The sequence below is a fragment of the Geotrypetes seraphini genome, chromosome 1 (genome assembly GCF_902459505.1).
Source record: "Geotrypetes seraphini chromosome 1, aGeoSer1.1, whole genome shotgun sequence".
NCBI classification, from domain to species: Eukaryota; Metazoa; Chordata; class Amphibia; order Gymnophiona; family Dermophiidae; genus Geotrypetes; species Geotrypetes seraphini.
Genome location: NC_047084.1, coordinates 499,104,920 through 499,122,771, shown reverse-complemented (window position 1 = coordinate 499,122,771; position 17,852 = coordinate 499,104,920).

Below are 17,852 nucleotides of genomic sequence, written 5' to 3'. Positions count from 1 at the left end.
CCTGGATAATACCTGTTATGATAAGTAACTGTGATGCATGTAGCATGGGTCAGTTCTGGGTCCTAGCCAAAGGAATTTGTTTTTGTTCTTATTTAGTTTGAGGTGGTGGGTTGAGGTCCAGTTTTCTATGATATGGACATATTTTTTTGATAGTGGTGAGAGTGTTGGCTAATGCAGCTGTTAAAGGTTGCATGATCATTATGTCATCTGCATAGGTGAAATGTTTTATTCGTGCAAGATCTAGGTTGGCTCTCAAGGATTGCATTAGAAGGTTGAATACTGATGGTGAGAGTGGTGATACTTGGGGGACTCCGCTGGGAGGGTGCGAACTGTCAGAAAGTTCACCATCCTTATGTACAGCATACTGCTGAGTAGTTAGAAAGCCTTAGAACCAAGAGAGGACTGGGCTGCTAAATCCAAAATCAATTAAGATTTAGGATATTTGATCGAAGTCTACTAGGTCAAATGCGCTGCTTAGGTCAAATTGGATCAGTGGCATAGTAAAGGGGGATGTCCACCCTGGATACCATCTTGTTGGGGGCGCCAGAACCCATCCTCCTCTCTGTCCCCTCCACTCATTCCCTGCCTCCCCACCCCCACTAGCATGCGTGCGTGCCCCTTCCCCATACTTCTTTAAAGTTGCCGGCGCAAGATGCGACCCCAACCTGCTGCTTACGCAAGCATTGGCTATTCCTCTAGCATCACTTCCTGGACCCGTGCCTAGAAAGTGACGTCAGAGGAAGAGCCGATGCTGGTATGAGCAGATGGTTGGTGTTGCCGCTCACGCCAGGAAGAAGGGAAGAGGGGAGGGGAAAGGGCATGCGTAAAGCAGGAGAGATGGGGAAGGAGCAGATGGGGATGTGGGGATGGAGGAGAGGGCAGGGGAAGGGCACCACTTCCCCAGGTGCCTCTTACGCTTGCTATGCCATTGAATTGGATCATGATTGTGCTGTGACCCTTGCTTAGTATTTCTTTGCTGTATGTTACTAGTGCTGCAACCACTGTCTCCGTTTTGTGATTTTTTCCTGAATCCCACATTTTGGTCAAAGAGTTATCTGTTTGTGAAATGTAAGTACTGAGTCCAGGATGATGGTTTATAATCAGTTGCGCATGAGACACCAGTGCACCGACAATGGAGGGCAGACAATTCAGCGCAAGACACCAGTGCACCGTGGGAAAACTTAATTTTAAAGAGCTTCGAAGCGGGGTATGAGTGAGGCCCCCCCCCCCCCCACTTTACTGCATAGTTTTCACGCTGCTGTTGGGGGGGTTTTGGGGGGTTGGAACCCTCCATTATAGAAAAAACAGAACTTTTTCAGATTTTTTGGGGGAAAAGTTCTGTTTTCTCTATAATGTGGGGGGTTGCACCCCCCACACACCCCCAATGGCAGCGTGAACAGAATGCAGTAAAGTAGGGGGTTTCTCCCCCATACCCCTTCGCGGAGCTCTTTAAAAATAAGTTTTCCCGCGGCGCGCTTGTGTCTTGCTCCGAATTGTCAGCGCTCAATTGTCGGCGTGCTGGTGTCTGGCGTGCGATTGTCCTTTGCCAGGATGATCCCCAGAACTCTGAAAGAAACATCTATATGTAGTGAAATGCCTGTTTTCAGTATAACAGAGGAAGGGAGTTTTTCTAATCTTGGCCCAACCCAGAGCAATTTGGCTTATAGGGTACAGGCTGGGTGCCAGGGTAACTGCCATTGTATAGATTCATGGTAAGGCCCCACCTGGAATACTGTGTGCAATTCTGGAGGCCGCATTATCGCAAGGATGTGCTGAGACTGGAGTCGGTCCAGAGAATGACCACCCGGATGGTCTCGGGATTCAAGAATCTCCCGTATGAAGAACGGCTGGATAAATTACAGCTATACTCGCTCGAGGAGCGCAGAGAGAGGGGTGACATGATCGAGACATTGAAGTATCTCACGGGCCGCATCAAGGTGGAAGAAGATATCTTCTTCAAGGGTCCAGCGGCAACAAGGGGGCATCTGTGGAAAATTAGGGGCGGGAAACTGCATGGGGACACCAGGAAATTCTTTTTCACTGAAAGGGTGGTTGATCGCTGGAATAGTCTTCCACTTCAGGTTATTGAGGCCAGCAGCGTGCCTGATTTTAAAGCCAAATGGGACAGACACGTGGGATCTATTCACAGAGAAAGGTAGGGGAGGGTCTTTGGGGTGGGCAGACTAGATGGGCCATGGCCCTTATCTGCCATCTATTTCTATGTTTCTATGTTTCATCTGATAATGCTGAGATATTATCGGTGGATATTAACAGTGGCACATTCCTGTGACCAGAAACAGACCCATGTTACCAGGGGCAGCAACTGGCTGTGCTGTTACCTTGTAAGTCAATAGTACACTGTAAAAAAATGCCTTATGGGAAGTAACCGTAGTGCATAAATTAAATTGTAATAATTTATAAGCAACTAATGTGACTCCGCCATGACCTTTTGAAACAAAAGCATGTGCTCTAAAATATTAATAATAAAAAAAAAACTTTAAAAAGACATTGAAAAGGAAAATAACTGGGATGAGATCATATCTCAGAATTACAGAACTATAGGGGAGAGCATTCGTATTTTATACATTAGATTGGATTATGAATTACAAATCTTTAAAGTATTGAGCGCAGGAAGCATTCCAAGCAAACATTAAATTATCTCAGGAAATAATGCATACTGTATGAGAGGTATGGCTTTGGGATTAATCTCTTCATAAACATTAACAACAGTCAATTCAGCACAGATCCTGTAAGTATAGTATCATAGTTTCTAACACAGCTGGGGATCTACCTCCTACTGTAGAAGAGCTGCCACAATGAAATGAAAGAAAATCTACAAGCTAAAATAAAATAAAGTATTAATGAGCAGTGTGCTTGTGGTTATGGCGCTTTATAAGAAAAAGTACAAAGAGATTAATTACCTACTTTGTAGCCAAATTTTATTTATTTATTCACACTTGATTACTCTGTTATTCGTGAAGCTCCTAGCTAATCATGATAACAATTCAAAGGTTGTCAGAGATGAATAACAGTTTGTAGTAGAAAAGAAACACAAATTTTGGCTGCAATTCTTTAATTTGGTGCCAAGATGTGGATATCGCTTACCCCAAATTCTATAAAGGGCACTAAACATTTGGAAAACGGAGGTCATTTTTGTGCATAACTAAATTACTTATGTAAGAAGTAAGTGGAACAAAAGCAAATTTCCTTAAGAGCATCCTCTCACTGATGCTAGAACAGACTTAGTAGATAAAGACAGGTTGTTCACCAAGGTAGGTAGAACTAGAGGGCACTCTCTAAAGTTAAAAGGGGATAGATTCCGTACAAACGTAAGGAAGTTCTTCTTGACCCAGAGAGTGGTAGAAATCTGGAACGCTCTTCTGGAGGCTGTTATAGGGGAAAACACCCTCCAGGGATTCAAGACAAAGTTAGACAAGTTCCTGCTGAACCAGAACGTACGCAGGTAAGGCTAGTCTCAGTTAGGGCACTGGTCTTTGACCTAAGGGCTACCACGTGAGCAGACTGCTAGGCACGATGAACCACTGGTCTGACCCAGCAGTGGCAATTCTTATGTTTTTAAGGCAGGTGGTGCTAACCTGCTTAGTCAAAGGGGCGGGATTTATGAGCTTAAATTTTTATGTGCGTTGGAGCTTTTACCACAGTGGCCTGCGATTTAAAAAAACCACAAACCTACTATGGTTTAATAAAAGGGGGCCATAGTCATGATTGAAACAGGTCTAACCAAAACTGTCTCAAGTTTTGTCCCAGATGTTTAGGTTTTCTTCCATTATGGCAGAAAAATGTCTAACTTTTGGGAACACCCAAGTTCTACACAAAACACCCCTCCCCCCCAACATGCCTCCTTGAAAGTTGGATAAACTGTGGAGAAAAAATGTCTCAAATCCATTTTGAAAATTGCAAATAAGACATTTTTGTAGGAAAAGTGTCTTTATGCTGAATGATGATATTTTTCAGACATTTTTATCTTTAGAAAATGAGCACTATAGCTAACATAGGGCTAGATTCACTAAGCAAACCAACCCGATTCACTTACTTCTGTCATGATCATCCTGCGATCCATGCATGCAAATGAGAGGGAACAGCATTCAAATGCAGGCAGGTAATGATTCACTAAAAAAAAAAATGAGGGACACCGACTGGGCTGACTGATCAAAAATAAGTGACTGCTGAGGACCAATCGCTCAGGTTGTTTCCAACTGCGCTGCCTTCTGCCGCCTTGCTCTCTGCCCCAATCCTACTTTTCTGCTCTCTGCCCCGATGTCCTTCTCTCTGCCCTGATTTCCTGCTCTCTGTCCTGACTCTCCTGCTCTTCCCCGCAGTGCAAGCCTGTGGTTTTAACCCACAGGTTTAAAGTGGGTTAAAGCCACTGGCTTGAAAGTGAAGTTAAAAGAAAAAAATTGCTGCTTTTGTAAGCATGCGCAGACCATCTACAGGCAAAGAAAATGGTCTGCGCATGCTTTAGGATCGCTCACTAGTGATCCATGTGGTCAGAGGGGGGCGTTCCTCTGATCGCCCCCATTTAAATATTTACCCATTGTGGATCAGTCAGCCTGCTGCAGATCAGCCATGAATCAGGCACGATCGGCAGGTTAGTGAATCTAGCCCATAATAAATGCAAGCAGATCAAAATCCATGCACTTCTGTCCAAGATGGCACTATTAATCATTAAATTTTTATGGTTGGGTTTCAGATTAACCACCATCCAACTATTGCAGCCGACCTCCACCTATTTTACACTCTTCCCAGTGTAGTATGAATCTTTAACATACTATTATATCATCTTCAATATATTATATAAACGAATGTGGCCTCAGGTCCACCTTCGATATAGTCCTGTATTCGGTGGGGATATCTGTGTGTCACATAATCTCATTGGCCTACATTCTTTTTTAGTTGTCATAAATTTCTAATTTTTTTATTAGTATGATATATTTAGAAGTTTTCATTTAAAAATATAAATCATTTCTTAATACGTTTCCTTAGCTTAAAGTCATCACTCTTGTGCTACTGTGGAATTCGATCCGACATATTTCGCAACAAATGTGCTTTTTCAAGGATCTCACTGTGAAACATATAACAAAACTTCAATGTATCTTATCATCCAAAACATTCCCATATCCAAATCCTAAATAGTCTCTTATCCTTAAACCCATACCCTTGTTTACCAGAGCCGCTGTGTTCTCCACCTTACTCAAAATTCATCAGCAAGAAGGCGGCAGCGTGCCTAATCAATCTACTTATAGCAATACTACAAACAGCTGACTCCCTGCACAGCCTGAAGGAGGAGCTAAATCAATGTGGTCCACTCGACCTCAGAATTGAGGCCATTTGGAGCCACCGTATTCAACCTGTGAATCCAACCCACGTTGCTAAGATTTTTGCATTGAATTACTGGGTTTTCCAAACCAGTGATTAAGGTTCAGTAAAAATATGTATTTATCAGCTCCAGAGGGTTTAAAATTTAAGAGGAAGTTGCAATAAAGGGCTCCTTTTACAAAGGCGCGATAGCGGTTTAACGCACTTAATACCACACGCTAAACCGCCGGCTACACTAGCTGCTACCGCCTCCTTTTGAGCAGGCAGTAGTTTTTAGGCCAGCGCGGGGGTTAGCGCGTGATGAAAAGTCGCATGCATTAACCCCGCTAGCGCGGCTTAATAAAAGGAGCCCAAAGTGTGTATATTTTCACACATGGGGTCTTACAAACAAAAACATCTGAGCAACCAGTCCAAAATGTGCAAAAATGTGAGAGTTTCAGGATTTTAATCAACTTTACATTCATGGAGCCCTTTTGTTAGAATATGAGCTGTTAGGCTAGTCTGTGTAATAAGCTTTCATGTTCAGCCTGCTATATATGAAAATGTATTTCTATGAATTACTAATAGACTGCTATAATGCAAAAGGATGCAAATTAACTCACTTAATATGAATTGTTTGAAAATCACTGCAACATACCATATATATATATAAGCTTCTGAAGCTAGTTAACTGTTTGCAAAGTTGTCTGTAAGAAATATGTGTGTTATTTTTTGACCTGGTTTATTTCCTTATCTAATTCTTGTATAAATCTTCTAAGTAAAAAAAAAATCACTTTTTGGAGTTAATTTTATGAAGACTTACCTAAGTTTAGGTGACAGTAAAGCATGTGATTTATGCGCACAAATGGCTACTTATATTCATAAATGATTGATTATCAGAAAAGTGTGCACCATGATATGATGGCATGTATTTTGCCAGTGAGCATTCACATGGAGGGATTTGGACATGTTCTGCATCTTCTTACTATGTAATATGGGTTGACCTATTTATAGAAACATAGAAACATGATGGCAGATAAAGGCCAAATGGCCCATCCAGTCTGCCCATCCGCAGTAATCATTATCTCTTCCTCACTCTAAGAGATTCCATGTGTTTATTCCAGGCTTTCTTGAATTCAGACAGTCTCTGACTCTACCACCCCTTCCAGGAGACTGTTCCACGCATCTACCACCCTTTCTGTTAAAAAAAGTATTTCCTTAGATTACACGGAACCTATCACCTCTTAACTTCATCCTATGCCCTCTCATTTCAGAGCTTCCTTTCCAATGAAAGAAACTCGACTCATGTGCATTTATAATAATAATAATAATAACTTTATTCTTCTATACTGCCATAGTCAGATGACTTCTAGGCGGTTCACATCGAAGAGGGCTGGACAATCAGCGAATTACAGAATGCAAGAAGTGAGGGTACAACTTATTATACAAGAAATAGATAAAAGGAAAATATGAAACTTAAGTAAGAAATATGGATCTCATGTATGCAACCCCGGGAATAGAAGCTGCACAATCAGCGGGTTGTAGAATGTGGTATATGAGGGAACAACATATTACACAAGAAATAGACAGAGGGAAAATAAAACTTAGGAAGTTTAGTGAGGCCACATGGGTATTTAAATGTCTCTCTCATGTCTCCCCTCTCCTGCTTTTCTTTAAGTCTGTCCCCATACGCCTTATGATGAAGACCATGCACCATTTTAGTAGCCTTCCTCTGGATCTGAGCACTGCAGCCAGCATTAGAGCCCTTTAAGAAGATAAGACCGTAAGAGTTGCTATCCTGGGTCAAACCGAAGGATCATCAAGCCTAGTATCCTGTTTCCAACAGTGGCTGACCCAAGTCACAAGTACTTGGCAAGATCCCAAAGAGTCAAACAGATTTTATGTTTCTTATCTTAGAAATGAGCAGTGGATTTTTACCTAGTTCATCTTTAATAAACATTAAAGAACAAATAACATGGTTCCCCCTTAAATCTCAGTTTGAAAAAGCAAGACTGAAAAACATGTATCTGGCAAGAAGATGGTATCTGGGTGTGTTTTCTTTGGGAATAGTATAAGTCTATAGCCAGTGGCGTGGTAAGAGGGTGGGGTGGCATGCCCAGGGTGCCGTCTTACTAAGGGCTTGGCACCCCTCCTCCTCTCCTTGCCATCCGCGAGCACCCCTTGCCTTTCCCCATATCTTTTTTACTTCCCCAGCGCAAGTTTGCTGCCCTTGTCTGTGTCGGCGCAATCTCTGACCTCACTTCCAGGACCCGCGCCTAGAAAATTATGTCAAAGGGCGAGCTAACACCGATGTGGACATGCTGCTCACACCCTTACTACGCCACTGTTTATAGCATATATACTGTATTCTCAATCTCAGAAAGGGAATTCATGTCTATGTCCAAAAAGATGGATGCCTGGCTTTATACCTAGGTTTCAGAAGAATGTTCATATTGAGGAACACTATACTGGAGGGATTAGGGAAGATCACCCCCTTAATCTCCCAGTGGTTGATGCCCTCCTAAAGCAAAACTGACGAGGCATACCATTCTCCCTTTTAGCTCTAAGAAAAATAGATGGCATCCTCCACGCAGGTAAACTGGGAAGATCCCTTCTCTCCAAAATCACGGGCCTTTGGAACGATCTCACTGTCCCGGTGCGGAACCTGGGCTCCCTCCAACTATTCCAAAAACAACTGAAAACCTGGCTTTTCTCTAGCATATAACATCTCTTCTCCTGTTTACATCCCCTCTTTTTATATGCTTTTGTAAATCCTTCTCCTCTCTCTTCCTATACTTTTAAGCTTTGTAAACCGTGTCGAGCTCCACTTCCGTGGAGATGATGCGGTATATAAACTTAAGGCTTAGTTTAGTTTAGATGTGTATGTTTGTAACATCAAGTTTCAAGTTTATTTAAAAATTTATTATACCGCCTAATCAGGCTTCTAGGTGGTGTACATTAATCAATAAAAACAATCAAGTTAATAAACGTAATTGGGGGAATAATTTAACCAAACAGACAAATTTATACAAAAGGAAAAGAGGGGTCGAACTACAATATTATAGGAAAGAGAAACTAAAGGAAAGAACAAGAGGTGGGGGAAAGACCTAAAGAAGGGAAATTGAGTTGTCCTTAGGAGGACAGTTGTTATTAAACAGCATATTTAAAAGAGAAGTTACTTCTCCTCCTAAGGAAAACTCACCCTCAATCATTGGCTGAAAAAAAACTCCACAAATATCAAAGTCACACATTCACATTCACAATACATACATGTCACTGTGTAATTACAATAAGGGTCATGTTTCTTCCTTTTTCATTAGATTTCTTTACACATCCAGGGAGGGTGGTGGGTGGGAGGAGAGAAATGTACTTTGAGGAGTTAAATTATTTAATTATAATATTGAAATCACATCATATGTTTTATTGTACTAATAATTAAGATGAGAATGGGAGTAAATGACTGTTTAATGTAATAATTGTATAGTTATTAGTGCGTTCTATGCGGTATTTTATGATTTACCAATTGTATTGCACTATCAAAGTTTGAAAATCAATAAAAATTTAAACACAAATTCCCTAACTTTGTTATGTTGCTTTTTATTAGCATTCAATTGTGACAAATTGGATCCAGTCCTTAAAGGAAAGTCCCCAATTACCTGAAAACAACATAGGAGTCAATATATTCATCACTTCCAATGCTTCTGTGTTTCATAATCTTCATAACACCAAAGTTAATACTTATCTTGCGGAGGACCTCGACAGGAATTCTGTTTTGCAAAAAAATCACTGCTTAGGAGGAAGATCGGAACAACATTTATTTCTCTATTACTGGCTCTTATAATTCCAGCAATATGATCATTCCAGCAATATGATCATTATTTAAAAAGCCTCTCTACCCACTAACAATTTTTTACTTACTAACTCCTCCCATGATGCAAGGATGTCAGCCAGGTAATGTATAGATGACAAAGCCAATCACAGAAAAGATCTGCATTCCAGCACCATATTCAACCCTGTCAGGGTCAAAGTCCACAACCGAAAAATCCATCTTTACTCTTGCTAGTGTAACCTGGGTTTTAACATCCCCAAAACGCTGAGACACTTTTATTTGTTTTAGAACTACCCAGTGTAAATCATCAAAATCATGAGCTTGAACCATGCAATGATCCACCAAAAGCTCTTCCAGTTTACCAGTCGTTATACAGTGATGAATCTTCAATAAATGTGAAGTCTGTCTAATATAACAAAGTTCACATGGGCACTGAATTAAATAAATCACATGTGCAGATACACAAGAGGTGGCTGATATTAACTTATAACACTTCTTAGACCTCTGATTCAAAAATTGGTCCATTTCTATTATAATGTGGCAAACAGAACAATTCAATTACCCCAATATTTCTTCAGGAGCCAACAGAAGGGGAGCTACTTTAGATTTAGTCCTTTGTGGAATGCAGGGCATAGTATGAAAGGTAGCGGTATTGTGTACACTGGAAAACAGTAATCATAACATGCCCATATTGAAGCTGATATCTGGAATGACGTCCTAAAGAAATCTACTGTAGTGGCATGACTACTATAGTGGGAGACTACGATTAAATGAGGAAACTGGATAAAAAGAAGCTAAAAATTTTGAATGTATCCAGATGTGTCCTGAATAACACAAAAAAAGAGGAAACACTTTTTGCTTTTGAGACCCCAGGTTCTAAAGTTGGGAGCAACATTTGTATTAAGATTTCCTTGTAGATGTTTGGTTAATTTTAAAGGTGTTTGAAACATTTTCTTTGATTCTACACAGTTATCTAGATTTATTGTGGATAATGGGATGGTGATAGCAAGTACCTCTACCAATAGACAAGCATTACGCTCATAGTTAGGAATTCTGGGTCTTTTTCAGGCTGTCTTTCTTTATTCCTAAATTATGATGAAGTGATATGTTCTCCGATTTTGTAGAAACTCCTTCTCCAATTATTGTGGACTAAAGTACAGTGGAAATAGGAATATATTATTATTTTGTTCCTTTAGTTTTCTTTTTCCTATACTATATTAGAAATGTATAACTATGGATACTGTTGTTTTCAATATGACTGTTGTTTTCAATATGATTGTGTTTATCATAAAAATCTGAAATTCTTTTTTTTTCATTTTTTTACCATGAAAATTTATTGAATGTTTATATAACACAAGAAGGGACAGAAAGGTTAACAGACAATGGAACAGCAATAGAATCAACAAGCTTCAGAATAATCTATCTTCATTGTAAACCGCTTTGAACCTCATGGTATAGTGGTATATAAGAAATAAAATCAAAATCAAATCAAAAATCAAACTTAGAAGACATACTGAGCCAAATCGATAAGTAAACAATGATAAATCACCTGGACTGGATGGTATACATCCAAGAGTACTGAAAGAACTCAAACATGAAATTGCTGATCTGCTGTTAGTGATCTGTAACCTGTCACTATAATCATCTGTAATACATGAAGATTGAAGGGTGGCTAATGTTACACTGATTTTTAAAAATCAGGAAATGATCCATTAAATACAGACCGATAAACCGGACTTCAGTGCTGGGAAATAGTTGAAACAATTATAAAAAGTAAAATTATTGAATATGTAGATAATCATGATTTAATTGGAGAGAATCAGCATGAGTTCAGCCAAGGGAAGTCTTGCCTCACCAATTTCTTCATTTCTTTGAAGGTGTGAATAAACATGTGGATAAAGGTGAGTTGGTTGATGAAGCATATCTAGATTTTCAGAAAGCTTTGCCAAAGTTCCTCATGAGAGGCTCCTGAAAAATAAGAGTCATGGGATAGGAAACAATGTTTTATTGTGGATTAGGAATTGATTATTGGACAGAAAACAGAGAGTAGGGTTAAATGGCCATTTTTATCAATGAAGGAAGGTAAATAGTGGAGTACCGCAGGGATCTGTACTGGGACTGGTGCTATTTAACATACTGTATTTATAAATGATCTGGGAACTGGAATGATGAGTGAGGTGATTAAATTTGCAAATGACAGTAAACTATTCAAAGACTGTGAAAAATTTCAGGCAGACATTAGGAAATTGGAAAACTGGGCATCCAAATGAAATTTAATGTGGACAAATGCAAAGTGATGCACATTGGGAAGAATAACCCAAATCATAGTTACCAGATGCTAGGGTCCACCTTAGGGGTCGGTGCCCAAGAAAAGATCTACATGTCATAATAGACAATATGCTGAAACCTTCAGCCCAATGTGTGGCGGTAGCCAAAAAAGTAAGCAAGATGCTAGGAATTATCAGAAAAGAGATGGTAAATAAGACTAATAATATAAGAACATAAGAACATAAGAAGTTGCCTCCGCTGAGGCAGACCAGAGGTCCATCTCGCCCAGTGGTCCGCTCCCGCGGCGGCCCATCAGGCCCATTGCCTGAGCAATGGTCCCAGACTATCCCTATAACCTACCGCTACTCCTATTTGTACCCCTCAATTCCTTTATCCTCTAAGAACCTATCCAAACCTTCTTTGAAGCCTTGTAACGTGCTCCGGCCTATCACAGCCTCCGGAAGCCCGTTCCATGTGTTCACCACCCTCTGAGTGGAATATTATAATGCCTCTGTATCGCTCCATGTTTATTTATTTATTTTTTACCTCACCTTAAGTATTGTGTTCAGTTCTGGTCACCGATTCTAAAAAAAAGATATAGCAGAATTAGAAAAGGTTCAAAGAAGAGTGACCAAGATCATAAAGGGATGAAACTCCTCTTGTAAAGAGGTTAGTGCTCTTCAGCTTGAAAAAGAGATAGCTGAGGGGAAATATGATTGAAGTCTATAAAATCCTAAGTGGTGTAAAACAGGTACAATTGAATCAATTTTTTTTTACTCCATCAAGAATTACAAATACTAGGGGACACTCGATGAAGTTACAGGGAAATACTTTTAAAACCAATAACAGGAGATAATTTTTATTAGAGAATAGTTAAGTTCTGGAACATGTTCCAGAGGATGTGGTAACAATGGTTAACATAGCTGGTTTTGAAAAAGGTTTGGACAAGTACCTGGTGGAAAAGTCCATAGTCTGCTATTGAAACAGATTTGCTCTGGGATCAGTAGCATGGAATGTTGCCAGGTATTTGTGACCTGGTTTGGTCTCTGTGAAAAAGGATACTGAGCTAGATGGACCACTGGTTTGACTCAGTATGACTATTGTTACGTTAGGCATAGGTAGGTACCTCAACTAGGCACTGCATGGAATTCTGTGCACAATCTTTTTTTTTTTTTTAACGTATGTTTATTAACAGTGAAAAATACACCGCCCAACAGGGCACAACAACAAACATCAGTAAGGCAAAGGCTGTCCAGTACAAGCTAAATACAGTAGCAGAGGCGAAGCCTCCCCAAAGTATCCCCCCTCACAGATACAATATGTAATAAGTAAAAAGAGATAATGAGGGTAACGGAAACAAAAGCGGTTAAGGACAACAGAAATAGATAATCCGCCCATCAGGGACAGTGATCTCCCACCATTTTATGTACTATACGAATAACCCACAAAGACCACACAGGACTCGCAACATCACTCACACACTACACCATCCACACCACTCAAGCCCACCACTCATATCCCCAAGCACCTCCCTCCCCCCCCCAACTACCTCCCACCCCCAGGGCACCAGAGTATGATAGATAGAAGAAATTATGGAGCATATCAGGGGCCTAGCCGGAGAAGCGTAAAAGAGAAACTAAGCAGGCGCCAGTCCCTCGTCCTGTTCTTGCGATGGCACCAAGTCCCTCAGTCTCTCCCAAAGGCCAATGTAATGTTGCTTAAGCACGCTCGGTGATCTAGCATAAGACCAAATTTCAAACTGAGCCACTTCCCGAAGTCTACTCCTCCAGTGGGGTATCGGAGGTGAGTCCACTGACATCCAATAAGTCAAAATCAATTTCTTCACTACGAGGATAACATTATAAAATAATCTACATTGGGGTGTGGTGAAACCTTGATCCTGGAGGGAGGCCTGCAGACCCAGAAGAAGAAACCCATAGTCCCATTCAACAGTACGCTGTACAGCTCGTTCCAGTAGGGGGAGAGCCTCCTACCAAACACTCAGTTGGGGGCATTCCAGAAAAGAGTGGAGATATGTGCCTACTCGGTTCTTGCATTTAACACAGAAATCACTATCCCAAAGTCCCAGACGCGCCCCCCGCTGTGCAGTGAAATAGGCCCGGTGGAGAATCTTGTACTGGAGTTCTTGGAAGTCAGCAGACTTAGTGTATGAGTATAAAGTGGTAAAACAGGCCAAAAATTGAGGTTCAGAAATATCTTGTCCCAAATCCCGTGCCCAGGAAGAGCGCACAGGGGTAAGCACCAATAGAGAGAGAGACGATTTGAGGACTCGATACCAATGCGAAAGGGAGTTGGCTACGGGCGGGGTGGCCGAGAAGAGAGTATTCAGAGGACCCTTATCCCAAACCCCAACACCTCCTCTACGTTCAACATCCCAATAGTGGCGGACTTGAAAGTAGGAAAACAGATAACAAGAGGGAAGACCCACGCGTCCCGTATTTGCTGGAAGGATGGGAATCCGGCAGTGGATAGATCAAGTAAGTCCTCCATCATCACACAGCCCCGGACTGCCCATTACTGAAATACGGATCTACCCCAGCCCGGCTGAAACCTGGAATTACCCTCCAGACGTACAAAAGGAGGCACCTCCGTTGACAGTTGCTGTCTGCGCCGCCACCAGCGCCATGCCAGTCTGAACGGACGTAAAAAATGAAAACAAACTAGATTTCGCCTCCCAGGATCGTCTTGTCGATGTATTGTGTTCATAAAATGAAAAGGGAAACTCCAACCCGCTAACCATCCCCGGGGGGAATAGCGAGAACACCCTGTGTAACCCTCATGGATCCAGCGAAGGAGAGACGCTACGTTATAAAGCCGAATATCCGGGACATTAAGTCCCCCCAGAGATTTGTCTAATGTAAGTTTAGACATCGCTATCCGAGGAGCTCGGGACCTCCAGATGAAACGAGAGATAGTGGATTTAAAAACAAGTTTGTCCCACCTGCTAAGCCATAGCGGCATAGTCTGCAAGGGATACAAGAGTTTCGGTACCAAAACCATCTTCACCAAAGTTACCCGTCCCAAGACTCCCAATGGTAGCTCCTGCCAGGCCTGGCACAGCTTTCCAATAGCCTCAAGGGGTCGACGAATATTGGCATTGTAGAGTGTAGGCAGATCAGTGCTGAGGTATATTCCCAAATAGCGCATCGGTTTGGTCGTGGGTGCAATAGGCAACACCGCATGCCAAGGCTCCGCCGGACCCCCGGACAGCAACAAGAGTTCCGACTTGCTACAATTGACTTGTAAACCAGATAATGCACCAAAGGCTCGAATCACCGCCAGAGCTCTGGGCAGGTGCAGGGGAACCTGATCCATATAGAGTAAGATGTCGTCAGCAAACAAACTGATTTTACATTCCTGCCCCCTCACCACAATGCCCTGAATAGTCTCATCCTGCCGGATTTTGGCTGCGAGGGGTTCGATAGCCAAAAGAAAAAGGAGTGGGGAAAGAGGGCAGCCCTGTCTCGTACCTCGCTGCAGACCAAAATCTTCAGTTAGACCCCCGTTAATCAGTAAGCGTGCCCTGGGGTTGTGATATAAAGCCATCACCAGGCCAAAAACTCACCCTGAAAACCACCCCTACGCAAGACCCAAAAAAGGTAATCCCAAGAGATGCTGTCGAACGCCTTTTCCATATCCAGTCCTGCCACCGCCTCTTGGCCACCTCGTCCTACCCTGTCGTGAATCGCTCCCAAGACCTTCAGCAAATTCATAGAGGCGTAGCGGCCGGGTACAAACCCAACCTGGTCTGGGTGAATAAGGTCAGGGAGAAGGCAATTCAAACGCCACGCCAGAGTCGCGGTAAGAAGTTTAATATCCTGATCCAGAAGTGAAATCGGACGAAACGACCCCACCAGATCCGGGTCCTTACCCGGTTTAGGGAGCAGGACTATGTGGGCCATATTATCTGGAAAGGAGCCTCCCGTCTTCGCCACCTCATTATACATTGCACTAAGGGGCTGCGCCACCAGGTCCTCGAGGATCCGATAGTATTCAGGTCCAAACCCATCTGGGCCGGGCGCTTTCGCTAGTTTGAGAGACCGAATGGAGACACGGAGTTCAGCCTCGGTTATAGGTAGGCTCAGTGATGCAGCCTGATCCTCCTCCAGGTGTGGCAGAGATAGACCCCGGAAAAATTCCACGAGGGCAGCCTCATCCAGCGGGCGCCTACCATATAGGGTCTCATAGTACCTGACAAACTGTTCTGCAATTTGGCTCTCCCCCTCATGCCGAGTTCCCCTAGCGTCGCGGATTGCAGTGATGAGTTGGCATTTTTTATACGGTCGCACTAGTTGCCAGAAGTTTCCCCGTCTTGCCCCCCCACCTATGCATGTTATACTGTTGAAACGCAAGTGTCTGTTCCGCTCGTTGATGAAGTAAAGTCTCAATACGTTCTCGTGTTTTCTTATATTCCTGTCTCTCAGAGTCCGACAGAGAGGCGATATGGGCCCTGCGGAATTGGTGTAGCTGACGTGTAAGCGATAAAAGCTCTGCTCCCCGAGCCCGGTTTTTAGCAGCCGTGTATGCAATCACATGCCCCCTCAGGACTTCCTTGGAGGCGTACCAAAAAGATACCGGCCCTATTTCAGGAGTATCATTAGTGGCCTGATAGTCTACCCATCGCGCCCGTAGGTATGTCCGAAATTCCTGATCATGGTACAAGTACAACGCCATTTTCCAAGAAGAGGCCTTGCTGCCAGCTGCAAGAGTCAAAGTAAGATCCACGGTAGCATGGTCCGAAACCGTGGATTCCACAATCTCTGACCTAGTAGCCCTGGAGAACAGCCTTTGGTCAAGTAATATGTAATCCAGTCGGGCGTACACTTTGTGGACATGAGAGTAAAAGGTAAAGTCCGAGTCGTACGGGTGTAATGCCCGCCAGACGTCCACCAGGCCTAAGTGCTGTGCCAGGAATCCCACCCCCTTGTTGTCATGATCCCTCAAGCTGCCCCTAGGAGGTTTGCAATCCACCCCTGGATCTGCAGTGATATTCATATCTCCCCCCAGGATCACCTGGTAATCTGGGTAAGCCGATACCAGAGAGAGGACTGTGGAGAAAAATTTATGACAGTAAGAATTCGGGGCATATAAGTTACAGAGCAACAGCTTTAGACCCCAAACTTCCCCCAGTACAATAACATGTCTCCCCTCCCGGTCTATCAATTGTTTATGCAGGACAAAGGGCAACCGCTTATGGAGCAGAATTGCCACCCCCCGCTGTCGGCCCCCGGAGATAGAGGAGTAGACATCCCCGACCCAAACTCTCCGCAATTTAGAGTGTTCAATCTGAGTTAGGTGGGTCTCCTGCAGGAAGGCCACATCCGCTTTCAAATTACGCAAGCTGGTAAGTATGCGAGATGTTTTTACTGGGGACCTGATGCCATCAACATTAAAGGTAACAACCCTTAGATCAGCCATAGCAAAGAGAGGAAAGCATTATACTGCGCAAAAACCCAGAGGGAAACATCCCTCCAAGAACGTAAAGATTCATCCATTCTCCACCAGCCAGACAGAAACTGGACCTGTGCAGAAGGAACAGGTAGGCACAGACGAAGCCTCCCAGCCAAGCTTCGCCGCCCTCGGTATCCAGGTGCCCCATATCCCAGCAAACAATGCCCCCATACGACCCCCCCGCACACACGTCCCCGACTCAAACACACACCCCCACTCACACCCCACCCCACATCCCCCCAACAACCCACATCCCCCCTCCCCATCCCCCCATGCTGATCCCCCCTGCCAGCATACATACCCATATGTATCCCCCAGCCTGCCCGGAGACCTCCCCCCACCCACAGGAAACTCCCCTTCTGCATTCCAAAAGACCACACAGCCCAGAAATAAAGTAGAAACGTAGACATAATACATGAGTCATAAGATGTCTCCAACAAGTCCAGGACAAACTCTCCATGGGGTCCGCATTCTGTCTAAAGATGTTCTGAGCTGGCCTAGATGACCATCGTCGAATAAATCCCATAAGGTCCCTCAGAACGGAATGTGGCTGGGAAGTAGACAGGAATCCTTGCAAGCACCCAGGGACAAAAGCTCCGCTCAGCTCTGCACAGGTCACCCGAACAAATCCTCCGAAGCGGGCTCAGAAGCTAGTTCTAGACTGGAAGAAAGGACCCCTCCACAGTAGCCGGGATCCCGCGTCCTCAAGGTGCATGTGAAATTAGTCAGGCAGATGTCAGCTCTACAATCCTAGCTTATAGGGACCCCTGCTCAGCCGTTGTAAAAGGCAAGAATTAGATGATAAATGAGCTGATAATTAGATGATAAATTACATCAGGCAGATAGTTGTCATCAGGCAGGTAGTTTCGCCAGGAACGCCTTAGCTTCATCGCCAGTGTTGAAAGTGAGGGTCTTACCATCATGCCAGACCCTAAGCTTCGCTGGGTAAACCAGCGCGAACTTGATA